Source organism: Panthera pardus, unplaced genomic scaffold (genome assembly GCF_024362965.1).
Source record: "Panthera pardus isolate Hobbes unplaced genomic scaffold, ASM2436296v1 HiC_scaffold_2, whole genome shotgun sequence".
In the NCBI taxonomy this organism is placed as follows: domain Eukaryota; kingdom Metazoa; phylum Chordata; class Mammalia; order Carnivora; family Felidae; genus Panthera; species Panthera pardus.
The window spans coordinates 99,547,337-99,571,069 of record NW_026526765.1 but is presented as its reverse complement, the minus strand read 5'-3'; the positions used below and the strand labels follow the sequence as shown (position 1 = coordinate 99,571,069).

Here is a 23,733-nt window from a genome sequence, read left to right as displayed (position 1 = left end):
GCAGGCCAGAGTAATTTCTAAAATCAGAATTAGTGAACCAATCCACTCATGAAGATCCTGATTGTTGGGACTTAAACCCAACAGGCTTTAGATTTCAATATAATTTGTGTGATAGGGACCTCTTGTGGTAAGTCTGTGCCCTTGATCTCATAGCACCTAGAAAATACACACAAACATACTCAGAGGTGAAAGGACTATTATTTTTTGGGACATAAATACAAATGTTGAACGTTAACAATATAGAAATACAAATGGTCAGTAAATAACTAAAAGATTTTCAATGTCTAGTATTTAAGGAAATTTAAAGGGTGATGTGTGTGTATGTGCATGCGTGTTGAGTACAGCATTTCATTTCATTTCATGTCATTATTTTTTAAGATTAAAATTTTTTTTTTAATGTTTATTTATTCTTGAGAGAGAGCGACAGAAGATGAGTGGGGGAGGGGCAGAGAGAGAGGGAGACACAGAATCCGAAGCAGGCTCCAGACTCCAGGCTCGGAGCTGTCAGCACAGAGCCGGTCACAGGGCTTGAACCCTCCAATCATGATGAGATGGTGACCTAAGCCGAAGTTGGAGGCCCAACCGACTGAGCCACCCATGTGCCCCTAGGATTTTATTTTCAAGTAACCTCTCCACCTAACATGGGGCTCAAACTCAGAACCCTGAGATCAAGAGTTGCATATTCCACCAACTGAGCTGACCAGGTGCCCTAGTACAGAATTATTAAGGGAGTTATGGCCAGTGTTGAGAGAAGGGAAATAGAAGGGAAATAGACACCAGGCACACCTAAAGAATTGCCAGGAGGCAATTACATTGACAAAACAACTACTACATTCCCTTTCTGGAAAGGAACAAGGTGTTAAAGTTGCTTTAAAATGTTCGTATTTCCTAACCTAGTAATTCTACCTCTAGAAAATTTTCCTGTAGAAATGATTAAAGACACTGACAAGTTTTGCGTATCAGGATTTCTTCAACTTACAGAACAGAAAAAAAGGAAATGTATGAAAATAGGAAGATAGCTAATTAAATGATGCTATTTCCACATAAAGGAATACTACTTAGCATTTAAAATTCCATTTTATTTTTATTTTTTTATTTTTAACTAATCTTTGCACCCAACATGGGGTTTGAACTTACAGCCCCGAGACCATGAGTCACATGCTCCACTGACCAAGCCAGCCAGGTGTCCCTAAAATTGTGTTTTCAAGTAATATTTTTTATTATGGAAAAATGCTTATAATATAATGCTAACTGAGTAAAGCAGAATTACAATTGTAATATCTATGTCTATATCCCATATACACATATATGACAGATGCAAGAAAGAGAGAGAGAGAAGCTGTAAGGAAATCTATCGATACGATAATAGGAATTATTCTGTGGGGAAGTATTATAGTTTATTTGCCATTTCTTTTCCTAAACTTTTCTGTTTTTACCACAGTGTAGATGATGAACATTGTATTATAAATTATACGAGTCAGAGAAAATAAAGAAAAAAAAACATACAAGTGGGTTGCACCTGGCTGGCTCAGTCAGGAGAGCATGCGACTCTTGATCTTGGAGTTGTAAGTTCGAGCCCCACGTTGGGTGTAGAGATTACTTAAATAAAACTTTAAAAAATTATACAAGTCATACAGATAATATTCTTATTATAAAACATTAACTTGGACTTTAAATTTTTTAACTTACGGCCATATTATATATAATTGTGTTAAAACTAGCTTTTTTCGTTGGAGATATTTCTATGCTAGTAATTATAGCTCAAACTCAAACTCAAATGGATATTAATTTTTATTTTGAGAAAAAAGTCATTATTAAAACAATTTAAAAAAAAAATTTTTTTTTTTAACGTTTATTTATTTTTGAGACAGAGAGAGACAAAGCATGAATGGGGGAGGGTCAGAGAGAGGGAGATACAGAATCCGAAACAGGCTCCAGGCTCTGAGCTGTTAGCACAGAGCCCGACGCGGGGCCCGAACTCACGGACCGTGAGATCATGACCTGAGCCGAAGTCGGCTGCTTAACCGACTGAGCCACCCAGGCGCCCCTAAAACAATTTTTTTAATGTTTATTTATTTTTGAGAGAGAGAGAGTGGCAGATTGCAAGCGGGGGAGGGGCAGAGAGGGCAAGATGGAATCTGAAGCAGGCTCCAGGCTCTGAGCTGTGAACACAGAGCCCGTCATGGGGCTTGAAACCATGAACCATGAGATCATGACCTGAGCCGACATTGGAAGCTTAACCCACTGAGCCACCCAGGAGCCCCAAAAAGGTCATTATTTTAAACTGATATGTATTTGTTGCTATAGTTCAGTTTCAAAATATATCCTTTCAGGGGAAGTATCTCGTTCCACCAAAGAGGATATGAGAAGTTTGATGAGGTTAGCTGTTTCCTCTCTAATGAGAATTTGAGGTTATATCTTAAAAAGAGCTGCACTGCCTGGAGAGCAGATAGAGAACTAGAAAGCAGAGTGCGTCTCTTATCCCTGCAGGGACTTTGGTCAATGCTCACACCTTCATGAAGCCGGAAAGTCTGAGCTGAGCAGGTATAGGAGTTTCTTCAATGGGAAGTTTGTATAAAACTCAAGCAGTGTGATTGCAACTTGTAACAGAAGATATATTATTTGATGCATTTTCAGTGGAAACTAGGAGTTCCTCTTAAAAAATTCAGGTAGATTTAAAAACTTCTCTCTCTCTCTCTCTCTCTCTCTCTCTGTCTCTCTCACACACACACACACACACACACACACACACACACACACACACACACACAGTAAAATATTCAAGCAATATAAAATGTCCTCCTACTTCAGATCCCCAGTTCTCTAGTTTCTTTCTTTAGAGGAAACTGTTAGTAGTTACTGATGGATTATCCCAGGAGTGTTTTCTTTGTATGAGAGTAGTGAATACAAACACATCTCTGTCCCTCTTCACTAAAACACAAGTGGACGCATGATATAAACATACTTTTCAGCACCATGTAATTAAAAAAAATTTTTTTTAGGGGAACCTGGCAACCTCAGTTGGTAGAGCATGTGACTCTTGATCTTAGGGTCATGAATTCAAGCCACACATTGGGGGTGGAGCCTACTTAAAAAAATATTGTTGAAAAAAAATTTTTTTAGTTTGAGTATAGTCGACAATGTTACATGAGTTTCAAGTGTACAACACAGTGATTTGACAATTCTATACATTATGCTATGCTCACCACAACTTGCTACCCTTTGTCACCATATAACTCTATTATAGTGTCATTGACTATACTCCTTATGCTGTACCTTTTATTCCTGTGACTTACTCCTTCTATTTTTTTAAGTTTATTAATTTATTTTGAAAGAGAGAGAGAGACAGCGAGTAGGGAAGGGGCAGAGAGCAGAGAGGGAGAGAGAGAATCCCACAGCCTGATGAGGGGTTCAAACCACAAACTGTAAGATCATGACCTGAGCTGAAATCAAGAGTCAGATGCTTAACCGAATGAACCACCCAGACCCCCCAACTTACTCATTCTATAACCAGAATCCCATATCTCCCACTCCCCTTCGTCCATTTTGCCCATCTGCTCTCCACCTCTGGCAACCACAAGCTTGTTCTTTGAATTTATAGGTCTGATTCTGTTTTTTGTTTATTAATTTGTTTTGTTTTTTTAGATTCAACGTGTAAGGGAAACCATATGGTATTTGTCTTTATCTTATTTCACTTAGCACAATACTCTCTGGGTCCGTATATGTTGTGGCAAATGGTAAGATCTCAACCTTTTTTATGGATGAGTAATATTTCATTATCTATCTACATCTATATCTATATCTCACATCTTTTTTATCCATCCATTTATCCATGGACACTTAGGTTGCTTCTATGTCTTGGCTATTGTAAACAATGCTACAGAAATACAGGGGTGCATATATCTTTTCAAATTAGTGTTTTAATTTTCTTTGGGCAAACACTCAGTAGCAAAATTACTGGATCATAATATTTTTCTATTTTTAATTTTTTTGAGGAACCTCCATACTGTTGTCCACAGTGACTGCACCAGTTTGCATTCCCACCAACAGTGCATAAGGGTTCCTTCTTCTCCACATCCTCACCCACACTTGTTGCTTCCTGTCTTTTTGATTTTAGCCATTCTGACAGGTATGAGGTGGTATCTTATTGTGGTTTTGATTTGCATTTCCCTAATGATGAGTGATACTGAGCATTTTCTCATGTATCTCTTAGCCATCTGGATGTCTTCTTTGGAAAAATGTCTTCAGATCCTCTGCCCATTTTTAGTTGGATTATTTTTTGTATGTGTGTGTTAAGTTGCATTAGGTTCTTTAAAAATTTTGGATATTAACTCCATATCAGATGTATTATTTGCAAATATCTTCTCTCATTCAGTAGCTTGCATTTTTGTTTTGCTGATGGCTTCCTTCAACTTGCAAAAGCTTTTTATTTTGATGTATTCCCAATAGTTTAATTTGCTTTTGTGTCACATGCCAGAGGAGACATATCTAGAAAAATGTTGCTACAGCAGATGTTTAAGAAATTACTGCCTATGTTTGGCACCATGTGATTTTTAAAAACTCGAACAGAATATTTAGTGGATATTTTATATATTTGTAAACATATGTGTGTGTATATATTTATATATCTATAGATATACAGATATTTTTTAAAAATATATGCGACTTCAGTATTAAAAGAGATAAGTTAGGAAATTTACATTTCTGACAATATGATAGATATCCTGAAAAATACTTCTGCTATAGAACACCTATGAATATGAATAAAATAAAAAAATTAAATGCATGCCTTAGCAGTTAAAAAGTGATAAAATTTATCTTTTTAAAAAAATGTTTATTTATTTTTGAGAGAGAGAGAGCAAGCGAGCACAAGCAGAGCAGGGGTAGAGAGAGAGAGAGAGGGAGACACAGAATCTGAAACAGGCTCCAGGCTCTGAGCTGCCAGCACAGAGCCTAACACGGGGCTCAAATCCATGAACCATGAGATCATGACCTGAGCCAAAGTCGGATGCTTAAAGGACTGGGCCACCCAGGTGCCCCCAAAATTTCATCATTTTTAAGTGTGTAATTTAGTAGCATTAAGTTCACAATGTTGTATAACTAACACTACTGCCACCCAAACTTTATCACCCCAAACATAAACTCTAACCGCTAAGAAATAGATCCCCATTTCTCTCTCTTCCAGCCCCTGGCAACCACCATTCTACGTCCTGCCTCTATGAATTTGCCCACTCTAGATACCTCATATAAGTGGGATCATACAATCTTTGTCTTTCTGCGTCTGGATTTTTTCCCTTAGCATGTTTATGCTTATTGTAGCATGTATCAGAACTTCAGTATTTTTGTGGCAAAATAATAGTCCATTGCAGGGACATACTACATTTTGTTTATCCATTCATCTGTTGACGGACACTTTGGCTGTTTCCATATTGTGGCTATTATGAAAAACGCTGTTATGAACACTGGCATACAAGTATCTGTTTGAGTCCCTGTTACCAGATCTTTGGGGGATGTACCTGGGAGTAGAACTGCTGAATCCAATGAGAATTGTATGTTTATTCTTGAGGAACTGCCAAACTTTTTGAGTGACTGCACCATTGTACCTTCCTATCAATAATGCCCAGGGTTTCAATTTCTCCACACCTATCAAAATTTATGCTCTATTTTTTTTCTTTTCTTTTCTTTTCTCTTCTCTCTTCTTTTCTTTTTTCTTTTCTTTTTAAGTAATAGCCATCCTAGTGGCTGTGAAGCAATATCTCATTGTGACTTAATTAGCATTGCCCCAACGATTAATGATGTTAAGTATCTTGTTGGCCATCTGTATATTTTCTTTGGAGAAATTCAAATCCTTTGACTATTTTTTATTTGGGTTGTTCATTTTTGCTGTTGCTGAGTTTTAGGAATGCTAGATATTAACCTCTTATCAGATAAATGATTTGCAAATATTTTCTCTCATTCTATGGGTTGTCTTTTCACTCTCTTAATAGTGCCTTTGGATGAAAGTTTTCAATTTTGACGAAGTCCAAATTATTTGTTTTTTCTTTTGTTGCCTGTGTCATATCCAAGAAATCATTGCCAAATAGGTCATAGAAATTTTCCCTTTTATGGGGCGCCTGGTGGCTCGGTCAGTTAAGCGTCCGACTTCGGCTCAGTTCATGATCTCATGGTCGGTGAGTTCGAGCCCTGCGTTGGGCTCTGTGCTGACAGCTCAGAGCCTGGAGCCTGTTTCACATTCTGTGTCTCCCTCTCTCTCTGCCCCTCCCCTGTTCATGCTCTGTCTCTGTCTCAAAAATAAATAAACGTTAAAACAAAAATTAAAAAAAAAAAAGAAATTTTCCCTTTTATTTTCTTTTAAGAGTTTTATAATTTTAAGTCTTATATTTATGTCTTTGATTCATTTTGACTTAATTTTTGTATATGGTATGAGTTTAACTTCATTCTTTTGCATATGGGTATACAGTTTTCCTAGCACCATTTGTTGAGAAGACTGTCCTTTCATTGAATGGTTTTGGCATCCTTGTCAAAAATCACTTGACTATATGGATGACGGTTTATTTCTGGGCTCTCTATTCTAGTCCATTGGTCTATATGTCTGTCTTTACGCCTGTACCACACTGTTGGATTACTGTAGCTTTGCAGGAAGTTTTGGAATCAGGAAGGGTGAGCCCTCCAACTTTGTTCTTGAGTTCCTGTTTTATTTATTTATTTGTTTGTTTGTTTATTTATTTTATTTATTTTAAATATGAAATTTATTGTCAAATTGGTTTCCATACAACACCCAGTGCTCATTCCAACAGGTGCCCTCCTCAATACCCATCACCCACCCTCCCCACCCTCCCACCCCTCATCAACCCTCAGTTTGTTCTCAGTTTTTAAGAGTCTCTTATGTTTTGGCTCCCTCCCTCTCTAACCTTTTTTTTTTTTCTTTCCCTCCCCCATGGTCTTCTGTTAAGTTTCTCAGGATCCACATAAGAGTGAAAACATATGGTATCCGTCTTTCTCTCTATGACTTATTTCACTTAGCATAACACTCTCCAGTTCCATCCACGTTGCTACAAAAGGCCATATTTCATTCTTTCTCATTGCCACATAGTATTCCATTGTGTATATAAACCACAATTTCTTTATCCATTCATCAGTTGATGGACATTTAGGCTCTTTCCATAATTTGGCTATTGTTGAGAGTGCTGCTATAAACATTGGGGTACAAGTGCCCCTATGCCTCAGTACTCCTGTATCCCTTAGGTAAATTCCTAGCAGTGCTACTCTGCTGGGTCATAGGGTAGGTCTATTTTTAATTTTTGAGGAACCTCCACACTGTTTTCCAGAGCAGTTGCACCAGTTTGCATTCCCACCAACAGTGCAAGAGGGTTCCCGTTTCTCCACATCCTCTCCAGCATCTATAGTCTCCTGATTTGCTCATTTTGGCCACTCTGACTGGTGTGAGGTGGTATCTGAGTGCGGTTTTGATTTGTATTTCCCTCATGAGGAGCTACGTTGAGCATCTTTTCATGTGCCTGTTGGCCATCCGGATGTCTTCTTTAGAGAAGTGTCTATTCATGTTTTCTGCCCATTTCTTCACTGGATTATTTGTTTTTCGGGTGTGGAGTTTGGTGAGCTCTTTATAGATTTTGGATACTAGCCCTTTGTCCGATATGTCATTTGCAAATATCTTTTCCCATTCCGTTGGTTGCCTTTTAGTTTTGTTGATTGTTTCCTTGGCAGTGCAGAAGCTTTTTATCTTCATGAGGTCCCAATAGTTCATTTTTGCTTTTAATTCCCCTGCCTTTGGGGATGTGTCAAGTAAGAGATTGCTACGGCTGAGGTCAGAGAGGTTTTTCCCTGCTTTCTCCTCTAGGATTTTGATGGTTTCGTGTCTCACATTCAGGTCCTTTATCCATTTTGAGTTTATTTTTGTGAATGGTGTGAGAAAGTGGTCTAGTTTCATCCTTCTGCATGTTGCTGTCCAGTTCTCCCAGCACCATTTGTTAAAGAGACTGTCTTTTTTCCATTGGATGTTCTTTCCTGCTTTGTCAAAGATTAGTTGGCCATACTTTTGTGGGTCTAATTCTGGGGTTTCTATTCTATTCCATTGGTCTATGTGTCTGTTTTTGTGCCATTGAGTTCCTGTTTTAATAGCTGTGTAGATGACAGGACACGAAGTCTAGTATCCTCAGGGTATAAAGCAGTGAAAGGCTAAACTAGAACAACATACAGCCCACAAAAAAAACAATAAGAAAACTCAGGTTTGTAGAGGAGGAATGCCATCCATGAAAAATGTTTCATAACCACTTTTAAAGAATCACTGCCATAAATAATGTTCCTGACAACTTACATGCCAAAGTCCCACCCTGTCTTCACCACACTCAACCCTTCCTAGACAAATGTCACAACAGGTCCTATACACACGCCCTTCAGATGGTCTGTCTTTAAGGTCAATGTAAGGCTGTTTTGAATGTTCCTTAAATACCTTAAGAAAATTCACTGCCACAAAGCAGAATCTCTACTCCTCAAAACTCTTGAAGCTCTCTCCTATCGGGTTCTATTAGATTATCACCAGGCTTGATGTAATTGCAAGTGTGGTTGTTGCTGGCCATGGTCCAAAAAAGCTGAGCTGAGAACCAGAACTGCTGCTGTGGGTGTAGGTACTGAGGAGCCTGACACAATGATTCTGGATTTGTGCACACCTACTAACATGACTTAAAATACACATAAAGCTAAAATTGACAGCAATAAAAGGATTGACAAAGTCACACCACAGTGGAGGATTTTAATATACCTCTCAATCACTTATTTTTCTTTTCAAGATTTCATTTAAAATCAAGTGAGTTAACATACAGTGTAGTCTTGGCTTCAGGAGTAGAGCCCAGTGATTCATCACTTACATGTAACATCCAGGGTTCATCATAACAAGTGCCCTCCCTTACTGCCCATCACCCATTTAGTCCATCCCCCTACCCACCTCCCCTCCAGCAACCCCCAATTTGTTTTTTGTAATTAAGAGTCTCTTATGGTTTGCCTCTCTCTGTTTTTATCTTATTTTATTTTTCCTTTAATTTTTTTCCCATTTACTTATTTTGAGAGAAAGCAGGAGCAGGGGAGAGGCAGAGAGAGAGGGAGAGAGAGAGAATCCCAAGCAGGTCTCACACTGCCAACACAGAACCCAATGTGGGGCTCAAACCCACGAAGTGCAATATCATGACCTGAGCTGAAACCAAGAGTTGGGCGCTTAACAGACTGAGCCACCCAGGTACCCCTCATCTGTTTTGTTTCTTAAATTCTGCATATGAGTGAAATCATATGGTATTTAACTTTCTCTGACTGACTTATTTCACTTAACATAATACATCAAGTTCCATCCACACCATTGCAAATGACAAAATATCATACATTTTGATGGCTGAGTAATATTCCACTGTGTGTGTGTGTGTGTGTGTGTGTGTGTGTGTGTGTGTACGCACGTGCTTGTGTGTGTGTGACATCTTCTTTATACATTCATCAGTTGATGGATATTTGGGCAAGGAATAAGTCTAACTTTTACTCTTCAGAGATGACATGATACTCTACATGGAAAACCCAAAAGACTCTACCAAAAAACTGTTAGAACTTATACATGAATTCAGCAAAGTTGCAGGATAAAAAAATCAACATACAGAAATTAGTTGCATTTCTATACACCCATAATGAAGCAGCTCCCTTTTACAATTGCACCAAAAACTATAAAATCTCTAGGGATAAACCTAACCAAAGATGTAAAATCTCTGTACACTGAAAACTACAGAAAGCTTATGAAAAAAATTGGAGGTGAGAAAAAGAAATGGAAAAACATTTCATGCTCATGGATTGGAAGAACAAATATTGTTAAAATGTTTATGCTTTACCCAAAGCAATCTACATTAATGCAATCCCTGTCAAAATAACATTAGCATTTTTCACAGAGCTGGAACAAATAATTATAAAATTTGTATGGAACCAGAAAAGACCCCAGATAGTCAAAATAACGTTGAAAAAGAAAAGCAAAGTGGGAGGCATCACAATTCTGGACCTCAAGCTAAAGTTATAATTATCAAGACAGTATGGTACTGGCACAAAAACAGACACTTAGATCAATGGAACAGAACAGAGAACCCAGAAATGGACCCCAACTATATGATCAACTAATCTTCAACAAAGCAGGAAAAAATATCCAATGGAAAAAAGACAGTCTCTTCAACAAATGGTGCTGGGAAAACTGGATGGTGACATACAGAAAAATGAAACTGGACCAATTTAAAATGGATAGAAGACTTAAATGTGAGATAGGAAACCATCAAGATCCTAGAGGAGAACACAGGCAGCAACATCTTTGACCGTGGCCACAGCAACTTCTTACTAGACATATCTCCAGGGGCAAAGGAAACAAAAACAAACATGAACTATTGGGACTTCATCAAAATAAAAGCTTCTGCACTGCAAAGGAAACAGTCAGCAAAACTAAAAGCCAACCTACGGAATAGGAGAAGATATTTGCATATGACATATCAGATAAAGGGCTAGTATCTAAAATCTATAAAGAACTTATCAAACTCAACACCCCAAAAACAAAGACTCCAGTGAAGAAATGGGCAGAAGACATGAACAGATACTTCTCCAAAGAACGCATACAAATGGGTAACAGACACTTGAAAAAATGCTCAACATCACTCATCATCAGGGAAATACAAATCAAAACCATAATGAGATACCACCTCACACCTGTCAGAAGGGCTAACATTAACAACTCAGGAAACAACAGAAGTTGGGGAGGATGTGGGGAAAGGGGAACCCTCTTACACTATTGGTGGGAATGCAAACTGGTGCAGTCAGTCTGGAAAACAGTGTGGAGGTTCCTCAGAAAGTTAGAGATACAATGACTCTAAGACCCAGCAATTGCACTACTAGGTATTTATCTAAAGGATACAAAAATACTGATTCGAAAGGGCACATGCATTCCACTGTTTACAGCGGCACTACCAACACTAGCCAAATTATGGAAATAACTCTTAAATCAAGTAGATAAAAAAAATCAATGAATGTACAGGGATATGAAGAAAATCATCAAGTTCATGTAAATATGAATTCAGTGCCTATGAATCAGAGAATATGAATTTAATGGCACAAATGAAGCAGTTATGTTCTAGATCAGGATTTGGTAAACCTTTTCTGCAAAGAGATAGTAAATGTTTTAGGCTTTGAGGACCGTATGGTCTCTCTCACAAATACTCAACTCTTGCTTTGTTGACACAGACATTATATAAACAAATGAGTAGGACTGCATATCAATAAAACCTAACAAGCCACAAGCCATTTTGGCCCATGGGCTGCAATTTGCCCACTCCAAATCTAAACCTTATAACAAGTCTCAACCTACTTTAAAGACTTAGCCTCATAAAAACTATGTTCTTTGACTATAGTGAAATAAAATTTGAACTTAATTACAAATAGGTGTCTCAAAACAACGTGTTTTGTTTTTTTTTTTAACATTTTAAAGCAGAGTTCTAAATTCAATGTTTTCTATTGCTGTATAACTCCAGCCCCAAAACTCAGTGCTTCTGTGATCAGCTGGGGTGGCCGTAGGGGACAGTTATCCTCGTCTTCCCTCCTATTATTTGGATTGTACCTGCATCTCTGGTCAGGCAGGCATATTAGCTGGGAGCGGTTTGAAATAGCCTCCCTCAGAGTGTCTGGATGTCTGTTGGCTAGGGTACTGAGGGTGACTAGACCACATGTTAGTAAATTTGAACCTGGGTAGAAGACCCTGAAATTCCACCCCAAGGTATTTATCCTAGGGAAAACATTGCATATATGTAACAGAAGGAAGCTAGAAGAATGTTCAGGGAAGTATTACTTATGCGAGCAAAAAAATATTTACATCAACAAGAGAATGAATGAATTTTGCAATATTTACACAATGGGAATGCTATATGGCAGTTAAAAAATGAGTGAACCACAGTTATACACAGTAACGCAGAATAGCCTGAAATGAAAAAGCAAAACACACTCCAATATAAAACTATTTATATGAAGCTTTAAATAATTCTAAGCCAAAATATATTGCTTAGGTCATAAACATATGAAATAAACCATAAAGAAAATGAGAGAATCACAAACACAAGGTATTTATATAGAAAGATCAAATAGAGAAAGGTATACAGAGGACTGCAAAAACATTGGTAATTTTTAAATGTTTGTTTATTTTTGAGAGAGAGACAGAGACAGAGAACGAGTGTATGTGTGTGTGGTGGGGGGGGGGGAGGGGGCAGAGAGAGAGAGAGAGAGAGAGAGAGAGAGAGAGAGAGACAGGCAGACACAGAATCTGAAGCAGGCTCCAGGCCCTGAGCTGTCAGCACAGAGCCCGAGGTGGGGCTCGAACCCATGAACCATGAGATCATGACCTGAGCCAAAGTCAGACACTTAACTAACTGAGGCACCCAGGTGCCTGAAAACATTGGTAATTTTAATTTCTTAAATGATTGGTGAGTATAATGCTTACTTATTACAACTTACACAGTACATATTAAATATGGCATAATGAAAAATAAAAAATAACTTATAAGGAAACAAAAATGAAAGCAGAGTTGTTGCAGTATTCCAGGTGAGAAGGGATGGTATATTAGAAAAAGAATAGTAATAATAATAATAGTTTAGCAAAAGGAGTTTAAAATTAAGTACTACATATACACGTACTTTTTTAATGTTTATTTTTGAGAGAGAGAAAGAGAGCACATGTGCGTGCAAGCAGGGTAGGAGCAGAGAGAGGGGGGGACAGTTTCTGAAGCTGGCTTTGCACTGAGAGCAGAGAGCTGGATGTGGGGCTCGAACTCATCAACCATGAGATCATGACCTGAGCTGAAGTCGGCCACTTAACTCACTGATCCACCCAGGTGCCCCTACACATATTTTTCAAACATATAAATGGGTATTGAAGTCAGCAAATACCTTTACAAAGTTACTATGTTTTTCCAGCCTGGAAATAAATAAATGTAGTAGATGTTACAAAACATTTTTTCTGATGTTATAGTTGTATGAATATGTAATCTAGACCAATAAACCAAGATTAAAATAAATGGTTGGGTTCAAACTCATTCTCTAGAGAATAAAAGGAAATGGGAACAGTCTAATTCCCTTTAAAAATGATTATGTTTACCTATCAAAAAATTATACTCTAAGTTGTTCGAATAAAGTTACCAGTTTACTGACTAAAGATCTAAATTCTTCGTATTTGATGAACGGTAGGTGTTAGGTTTTGCTCTCTTTCATGCTGATGCATGCTGTGCTACCATATTCTTGATATTTATTCCTGGTATTGAAAGTGCTTATAGCCTAAGAGATTCTGCTGTCCTAGCACTTCCTCTGTCTCTCTCTCTCTCAATGAGACTATTTAAATTAAATCAGTCAGGGCAAGTGTGCAATTTCCCTTTGTGCGGTTTTCGAACCACTCTCCAGTAGTCAAATATATTTGTGATTTTGAGAGGTTTACATGGTGCTTCCTGTTTTCAAAAGCAATCCTTTTAAAACAAAAATAATTCTTCACTATATCTTTAGAGGAATTGGTAAAAGCAACAATAGTGGGTTTCTTATGAAGCTTTTTCGAAACTGTTACGATAATTCAGTGAAGCTGAAGCATTTTCAAGGGTTTAAATAGTTTCCCAGATTTCCCCATGGCAGTCACTGGAACTGAGTTTTTAAAAAGACAAATATTGTCCCTGGAGAAGAGGGGTCAAATGGGACACACAGTGGTTATGGGGATGGGGGGAGGATACTTTAGAGATTTAGGTGTTTGCTAGAACCAGATAGTAAACAACGTGGGAAGTCAAAGAATAATACAACTCGTATGACACATTTTGGAATTAACAGCAATGTAAAAAACACTTTGCTTTTCTGTTGTACAACATAAGGGATCAGCTTAAAACAATAAAATTATGCTGAGTGTTTAAAAAATTCTCTTTTGGTAGCTGATGAAAACTTACAAAGGATTATAAGGCTAGTCCATACAAATGGGTGATTTATTTATAATTGATTATCTTATTTGCACAGAGATTTTTTTAAAGAAAAATATTAGATTCCAGTACAAAATAACTTAGAGAATGCATATATAGATTATTATAAAAATTCTACCAGGAAGCCTTTATGTACATTGTGGGTGCTTTTTTTTTTTTTTTAATTTTTTTTAACGTTTATTTATTTTTGAGACAGAGAGAGACAGAGCATGAACGGGGGAGGGTCAGAGAAAGAGGGAGACACAGAATCGGAAACAGGCTCCAGGCTCTGAGCTGTCAGCACAGAGCCCGACGCGGGGCTCGAACTCACAGACTGCGAGATCATGACCTGAGCCGAAGTCGGCCACTCAACCGACTGAGCCAGCCAGGCGCCCCGTGGGTGCTTTTTAAGATTAGAGAAGAACATTCAACATGTATACGGCAGGATGTTTAAAACATAACACTCTTCAATTTTTTCATAGTCAGCCCACAGGAGGCATTCAGGAAAGAAAAAACAAGTTCATTTTGTTTGAACATCACATAAGAAAGTAATGACTAATAATATCACAAGCATTCGAATCTAAGTGCCAAGAGGACCATGCCTAGAAAAATCCTTCTATTAAGAAGTTCGTTTTGATGAGGTGGGTAGCCATTGATTTGTTGCCATTGAGCACCACTCTTCCCCCACCCCTTCTTTACAGATACACGCAGACCTCAAAAGACCAATGCAGTGCACTGCCTTTCTACTCTGGTAAGGTACATGGGAAATTATATTTTTCACCTCTAGATGGTGCAAGCTTAAAGTAATTTCTCTTTTTCAAGGTTTACTATATGAGGTGATTCATAGCATCTTCAGGTGTGCTGTTTCTGCATAACGATGTGAAAGGGATTTCTGACCTTATTCATTACAGTTTGCTTAGTTTATTTCTTAATACACTCATTGATGATGTATGGAAGCCAATAAATATGGAGAAATTTTACTAAATGTTCCTAATAAACATTTTCTATCAGATTCAACTGAATTAAATTTCTAATGCAAAACAATTATATTAAATGTTCTAACAACATATTCTGCCAAAAAATGTTTTTTTAAAAATTTTTTTTTATTTAATTTTTTTTTAACGTTTATTTATTTTTGAGACAGAGAGAGACAGAGCATGAACGGGAGAGGGGCAGAGAGAGAGGGAGACACAGAATCGGAAGCAGGCTCCAGGCTCTGAGCCATCAGCCCAGAGCCCGACGCAGGGCTTGAACTCACAGACCGCAAGAACGTGACCTGAGCTGAAATCAGATGCTTAACCGACTGAGCCACCCAGGCACCCCAAAATGTTTTTGTTTAAAGTAATTTGACATTAAAACCTGGCAGAACCCTCTTAGAACATAATTCAACACAGCAGATTCACATCAGCTAAAGGTCAAAATATTATCATGGGTTGGTGAACTTGTAAAGGGCCAGATAGCAAATATTTTTAAGCTCCCTTGTAGCACAAAAGCAGACACAGATAACATGTAAATAAATGGATGTGGCCGTGTTCCTATCAAACCTTATTTATAGAAACATGACAGGTTGGGGTGCCTGGGTGGCTCAACTGGTTAAGCATCGACTCTTAGTTTCGGCTCAGGTTGTGATCTCACGAGGTTCGTGATATGGAGCCCTCTGGGATGAGAGCTTGGGATTCTCTCTCTTTCACTCTGCCTCTCTCTCTCTCAAAATAAACACACCAAAAAGAAACATGACAGGCTGGATTCCTCCAAGCTGTAGTTTGCCTATTCCTTACCAGCACCGCCCCCCCCCCAAACTGGTTACCCAAGTCTGTTACAAGTTATAGGCATGTTTGATTATGGCAATACGTTGTACAGTTCACATGAAAATCCAGATTTCTATCTTTGCTTGAGAAAATAAAAAACTGAAGACCTGGGCACATTCAGCTCAAATAATGATCTGGGGTTGAACACTCTGATCCCTCCCTAGAGGGGTCAGGTCCTCTCCAGCTGCACCCTTCCCACAGGCTAACCTGTGCACTTACCTCTCACTGTGACGGGCAGTGGAACTGAGACCTCTTAGCATCGAAAACCTACATTAATGCTGTTCCCCAATGGTGTTCCTTAATTGTCCTCTCACTGACTATCCATTCATCTGCTCATCTTTTGGCCTACATTTTTCTGTATTTCAACTCTCACTGTTTTCATTTCAATGCATCAAAAATACCTAATTATAACATGACAGCAATGCTTGATTTTCTATGACACGCTTTGCCACAAATATGAAAACAAGAGCTCTCATAGGTAAACATCTTCATTTTGGTTAACTATCCCCATATACAACGTAAGAATGAAATAGTATCACTATGTTTCATACACCCACCATGAAACGTTCCAATCTTTAAAACTTCTTATTTAAAAAAAGAACAATTGTTAATAACGAATAAAAAGTTACATTTTATAGTAGTCGATGGCTTTAAAAAAAAAAAAAAAGCTTTTCTATGCATCAATGCCAGCATCCATGGATGTCTGGAAAAGTGGATTTGAAAAATAAATCTGAATAATTTATGAAACTAGTCAGATTGTATTGTTACCACATTCATAGACGGTGCTTTGTATTTATCAAGACATGTCTGAATCAATCTGAAAAATTATTTCCGGATCAATGCCCTCAGAAGAAAGACACTTATTGACTCCTGTGCTTTCCTCTTTTTTGTATTTCTTTCCTCATTCCATACTGATGGGGAAATAACAAATATTTGCCCTTCCCCACAGCATTTTCCCTGAGCTGATGTCGGTTTACACATCAGTGCAAGTTTCCCCAGTGCCTCCTATCATTCGTCCTCCTTTACTTTCAAAATAAGATGCAGTTCAAAAAATCCTTTGATTTTTAAACCTTTTGGTTTTGTTATGAGTGGATTATTATTGAGCCTTTTGTCAGGTGTGACTGTCTTGTCCGGGTCAATGTCAGCTTGTGAATGGTTTCCCTTTGGAATTCTGTGTTATTCACTTCTGCTCTTGGGAAAAGTGGGTCAACTTTTATCACATTTTAAATCTGCTTGAGAAGGTAAAACATGCACATGAAGATCAAAGCACATATAAAGGAGGGTATACCTTGAGGGGGTTTTTTCTCACCACCCCCCACCCCCACCCCCACAAGACTGTCTCTACTTCAGACACCAATTGTAGGTCCTGGGTTGTCACCTGTACTTCTGACTGATGGGCTATAAATCGGAGTTCTGGGGTACCTGGGTGGCTGAGTCGGTTAAGTGTCCTACTCTTGATTTTGACTCAGGTCATGATCCCAGGGTGTGGGATCAAGCCCTGTGTTGGGCTCTGTGCTGAGCGTGGAGCCTGCTTGGGATTCTCTCTGTCCTTCTCTCTTTTCCCTCTGCCCCTCTCCCTCACTAGCACTCTTTCTCTCTAAAAATAAAAATAAAAATTTAAACAAACAAATAAATAAATAAGAGTTCTAAAAACCTCCTCTTCAGGTTTGATCATTTGCTAGAAAAGCCCATAGAACTTAGGGAAGCACGCTTACCAGTTTATTAAAGGATATGATAAAGGGTACAGATGAACAGTCAGATAGAGAGACCCAGAGGGTGAGACTCTGAAGAGTCCCAAGCACAGGAGCTTCTGTCCCTGTGGAGACGGGGTGCACGACCCTCCGGGCGTGTGGATGTGTTCGCCACCCTGGAAGCTCTCGAAACCTCACAGTTCAGGGATTTTTACGGAAGTTTCATCACATTGACACAATTGGTTATTGACTCAACTCTAGCCCCTCTCCCTTCCCCCAAAGGATGGGAGACAGGGCTGAATGTTTCAAGCTTCTAATCAGGGCTTCATCTTACTGGTGACTAGCCCCCTCCTGAAGATATCCGGGAGCCCACCAAGAGTCCTCTTATTGGAACAAAAGACACTCCTATCACTCAAGAAATTCCAAGGTATTTGGGAGCTCTGTACCAGGAACCAGGGTCAAAGACCAAATATTAAAACAAAAATGCTGCTAGCACGTTTATTATTAGGAAATTACAAAGACGTTAGGAGCTCTAGCCAGGAGCCAGGGACAAAGACCAAATTTATATTTCTTATTTTATCAAAATATCATACTACCTTAATAAGTTTATCATACGTTTGTACCATCTGAACCATTACTTAAATTTTTAATTGATTTAGGAAACAAAAGCCCAGTATTGCTGACCATAAATAGAAGATAATGATACAAATGAGACTATAAAAATTGATATTCTTTAAATATACCACCAATACACTTAATCAAATATACCACTGATATATCTGGGAAATGCGCTGTGGGCTCATCAGCTTCTAACCCAGAGTGAGAAGACTTCCAAGGGCTACTCAGGGACAGATAGTTCGATGGGAAGAGTTTCCATCAATTCTTTCTAAAATACATCAGCATGAGAATGCGCCCATGAGAGAGAGTTGGGTTCTCCATTCTGTCTCCCTGTTTTGAAATCCCCTTACTACTTTATAAAATAAAATGAATCATTCTGTGGTGCATCACATGGGTGACGTGGGTGGCAATGGGCCAGAAAACAGAAAAATAGTTTGAAATATTTGTATCAGTTTTGAAGAAATGAATGAATCTAATAACCAGGTTAAAAAAAAAAATCCCTTTGCTGGCCCGGTGGTTTTCAGTTCTTTGGTTTCAACAAAACGGACAGATATAGTTTAAAATAACTGTCAATGATAGCTCACGATATAAATTTTGGCATAAAACTCAGGAGTTCACAGAATTGAGTGATTGCTCTAAAATCCATCTTTTTTGTCATGTTTAACACATTTGTGTGAATAAGATTTCTTATTGCTTATAATTTTTAAAAAACACATATAAGAATAGAATTAAACACTATGTTATTCTAATAATAAGTAATATTTCTCCACAAAGACATGAATGGGGGAAATAAAAAGCAATCTCAGCCATTTCTTCAAGAGATGCATTTCCAGTATTTTACTTTTTATCAAAATCTCACTGAAATTTATAATATATTTACTTGTTTTAGTCAGCTATAAATTGACTAATTGTAATGATAAAACCCAGGATACATTTTTATTTTTAATTTTTTAAAATGTGTATTTATTTATTTACGGAGGGGGGGAGAAAGAGAGAGAGGGAGAGAGAGAATGCGGGGGGAGAGGGGCAGAGAGAGAGAGAAGGAGAGAGAATCCTAAGCAGGCTCTGCACTGTCAGCATGGAGCCAGATGTGGACTCCATCCCACAAACTGTGGTATCATGACCTGAGCTGAGATCAAGAGTCGGACGCTTAACTAACTGGGCCACCCATCCAGGTGTCCCAGGATACATTTTAAAAACTGTTTAGAGCCTTATGGTTACAGCAATTTTTTTTTGTTTTCATTTCTTTTTTTTTATTATGAAATTTATTGTCAAATTGGTTTCCATACAACACCCAGTGCTCATTCCAACAGGTGCCCTCAATACCCATCACCCACCCTCCCCTCCCTCCCACCCCCCATCAGCCCTCAGTTTGATCTCAGTTTTTAGGAGTCTCTTATGTTTTGGCTCCCTCCCTCTCTAATCATTTCTTCCTCTTCCCCTTCCCCATGGTCTTCTGTTAAATTTCTCAGGATCCATATAGGAGTGAAAACATATGGAATCTGTCCTTCTCTGTGTGACTTATTTCACTTAGCATAACACTCTCCAGTTCCATCCACGTTGCTACAAAAGGCCGTATTTCATTCTTTCTCATTGCCACGTAGTATTCCATTGTGTATATAAACCACAGTTTCTTTATCCATTCATCAGTTGATGGACATTTAGGCTCTTTCCATAATTTGGCTATTGTTGAGAGTATACAGCAATTTGTTTTTATAATTCCAACCTATACACGTATTTTTATCATAGTGAAATAAAGATAAAATGACTAATAATAGACTTTCTAGCACAAAACATATTAGGATCAAATTCTGTGGGAGAATGGAAATATGAAGTCAGACACAAAAGGAAGATGTAAAGTTTCTGATTGTCAAAGAGCTTGCTCATGCGTTTGGTAAATGGTAATAATGAATATCAAATTGCTATGGTATTGAGAATCCACTGGCTACTTTAAAAATAGGAAAGGGACAGTTTTATTTTAAAGACTCAATACATACCATATCCTAGAAAGTGTATCTTTTATAATTATATAAACATGATAGAAACTCATCTGCCAATTTAAAAATGTGTAAGAGGGACACTCTTCTATAAAATTCTTTTTGAGATTATTTAAGCAAATTAATTTGAAAACCATTGCAGAAGAAATCTCAAGTATGCGAGTTTTAAAAATCTACTATTCATGGGGGCATCTGGGTGGCTCAGTTGATTGAGCGTCCAACACTTGATTTCACCTCAAGTCATGATCCCGGGGTCATGGGATCCACCGTGAGCATAGAGCCTGCTTAAGATTCTCTCTCTCTCTTTGCTCCTCTCCCACTCACATTCTCTCTGTAAAATTTTTTTTTAAATTCCTTTTAAAAATCTATTATTCATGCATCCTTGCTGAAAAAATTACTCAAATATGCATTCCAACTATGAGAGCAATGACTCAAAATCAAGAACCCAAGATTGGAAAAGTCAGAAGAAGACAAAACAAATGGAACATAGAACTCCATTCCATTCATAAAACTGAATATAAATAGCTATATTAAAATTTTCAAATGTAAAAATTTTCAAAAATAATCTCCAAATGAATGCAAACACCAAGGCAGTTCTTGAAAAGGATTTAGATGGTGAAAAGAAAATGCCACCAGCTAGACCCCAAGACGTGACTTTTACTGCCCACCTGCTTGAACTCATGACATTTCCCTTAACTTCATCTTTTTCTGCTTATCTCTTAACTCAGATATAAGACTGGAGGGGCATGGCATCCTGATGGACACCAAAACGACCCCTCAAACAAAAATGACTGCCCGGAGGAAGAGCTTCAGAGGCCCAGACCCTTCAGTCAAGTTTAAGCTCAACCCCCAACTCACACCTGCACAGATGGACCACAGGGAATGCCCCATGGAGTGACTGACAGTTACCTTTACCTCATTAGAATTATGAAATTTCCGCCCAAGGGAGAGCACAATCTCCATTTACATAACATACAGCGTATGCATAGGCGTGTTTCCTTAGGGCACACCCCATGACCTTATGCCCGCCTCTACCTGCAATGACAAAACTCCCCCTTCCAAGTCTTCATTCTAATCCTCAATAAAAGGAACCCATCCACCCTTACTCAGGGAGTCATGGCTTTGGAATCTCCCCGTGATCTCTGATGAGGGAGCATAAGGCAAAGTGAGAGCAAAGGACAAACTAACAACACCTCCTTATCCCGAGGTGGGATGTGTGATATTCCTCAGGCACTACGGGCTGCCCAAGAACAAAGGAAAGGAAAGCAAACAGGTGGTTAAGTGATAGAGATCACAGTCATGCAGGACACGAGTCTCCATCAGTTTGCAAATGTCTTAGTAAATTATAAGAAAAAGGCAATCTTATCAAAAGCCAAATCTCCAGAAACCTGTAGAGTCAGTTTCCTGGAGCTCCAACATCACCCTCCCCTCCATACAGGTAAAATGAAATTTCTTTATAACCTGCAGCCATTGATAAATACTTGAGGCAAATACGGAGTATAACAGTTCTCCAGGAACACCCTACTGCCGTAGGGTTAATGCCTAACTAGAGGGAAAACAACCTTAGCTTGACAATAGCAAGTCCCCTGGCATCTTATAAGTCTTCTTTAGCATATCAAAGTCTTTCTGGAGGCCTCCGTTTTGCCTTTACCTCCTCCAACTCCAGGGTATTTAAGCAGTCCCTCTTCACACCCCCCAGAGCAGCTCTTTCTGCCCACGGGTCCACACTTTAATAAAATCACCTTTTTTGCACCTAAGACATCTCAAGAATTCTTTTCTTGGTCATCAGTTCTGGTCCCCCACCACTCCAAAATCCCATCAATCTCCTTTTGGACTGCAAATGAAGTTTTCTTTGTGTGACAACTCCACCTTGTGACCCACCAAGGAGCAAACTCAGGTTCAGTTAAAAACTCCCGTGGTTCTACAACACCAGATTAAATCAACAACTGGAGTAATGGAAAGTAAATGCTGGACAACTTCCCTAAATGCATTATATGCTGGCAGAATATGATTCTTGAGTGCCAACTATGTGCCAAGCACTGTCGAAGAGGCTCAGGCTGTATCACTCAACAAAGTGTTCAAAGATCCGAGCAGAATTTAGAATTCTCTGCATGGAAATATAGTGTATGTTTGGGGAGAGAGGGAGATAAAAATTGTTTAGGTTTTTGATGATCCTTATTAGGGACGTAGAATTTTAAGTTGGTATTTAGTACATGAACTTAACTTTCAACTTGAGAAATAATCAAAAAAAGAACACCAAGGAATATAGAGAAAAGGAAGTGCTAAAAGAAAAGTCATATGAATATATAAATATTATTACTCTATGAAATGAAGGATGTCTGAATGCATGCAGAATAGTCCTCACTGTCCATTTGTTTGAGGCATTTGCTCTCCAAACCCAGATACTTAGGGTTTAGATGAATGTTCCACCAGGCAGGCACAGTTGATTAAGTCACTTAATCTTGGATTAACCACACTGGTGATTTACTCAGTCCCCAGCCCCTCTCCCCTTACTGGTGGTCAGAAGGTAGGGCTGAAAGTTCCAAATCTTTAATTACAAGGTTGGTGCCTCTGGCACAAGCCCCCATCCGCCCCATGAATCACTCATTAGCATAAACTCAGGTACAGGTTTACTATGAATAACAAAAGATGTTCCTCTCACCCCTGCCACTCCGGAAGTTTCAAGTGTTTTAGAACTTCTGGGCCAGGAACTAGGGGCGAAGACCTCATACATGTTTCTCATTATATTATAACATCAAAGTGCATGTATGTGTTCGGGTGCAGAGGAGGACAGGGAGAGAAGGTGGGGAGACAACACTGTTCCCCTGTTCCCCTTCTACTCACACTGAAGAGATGGTAGGGGCTCCTGTGAAAGAGGGCCCTCCCCCTCTTCCCAGCCCTGGCCAGGTCAGAACTTTGCACTACCTGAAGGGGTCAAGAAGGCCCAAGAGTCACCTGTCTTGAAGAAGCATGGATGTAAACCACCCAAGTGGGTCCAGGGGGAGATTCATGTCCTAGAAGGCATCCCTCCCGTCCAATAATCTTCCTCTGGTAACAAGGGAAGAACCAAGTAAGGCTCTGGAACTTACTCTAACAACTAAGAGTGGGGTCTTGTTTTTGGGAAGCCCTACCTGTGATCAGAGCTGCTCTGGGCAGCCCCAAACTCCAGGCCTGAAAATGAAAATATCTTCTCTGCATGAACTAGGGACCGCTGGGAAAAGCAGAAAGGGTTTTTCTCTTTTGTGAAGGGAAGAACTCATCAAGTCGTTGATATGTGCTAGTTCTGACTTGACGCAGAGGAAATATAGGAAGTCATCAAATTTACATTTATATGAGTTTATAGGGAAAGGCAGACACTCATTCCCACTCACTGACACGGCTTTGCATGTAGGAAATGTTAACTCACGGAAATCACCACTCTGTTTAGCAGTGAGGCTTGAAGGCTTTATAAACAAAATGTGATGGCATCTTCCTGAACCACAATAACGGAGTTGCTTTACTATGAATACAAATTTGTGAGGAATTAATGAAACACAGTGTAGGTGCTGCTGGAGTATGCTCCTATTTAAAAAAACAAAACTTTAATGCATTTTGAAAAAGTAGACTTATGACAACGTCCAAG

At 38.7% G+C, this 23,733-nt stretch overlaps 1 protein-coding gene across 1 annotated transcript in view; it reads right to left on the bottom strand.

The window, feature by feature from the left end:
• Positions 1–2,220: 2,220 nt before the first annotated feature.
• GCNT4 (glucosaminyl (N-acetyl) transferase 4) overlaps positions 2,221–23,733 on the bottom strand; it is a 128,573-nt gene continuing 107,060 nt past the window's right edge. The window contains exon 3 of the transcript XR_008423829.1: positions 2,221–2,235. The gene's annotated coding sequence lies outside the window, so the exon portion shown is untranslated. The remainder of the gene's footprint in view (positions 2,236–23,733) is intronic.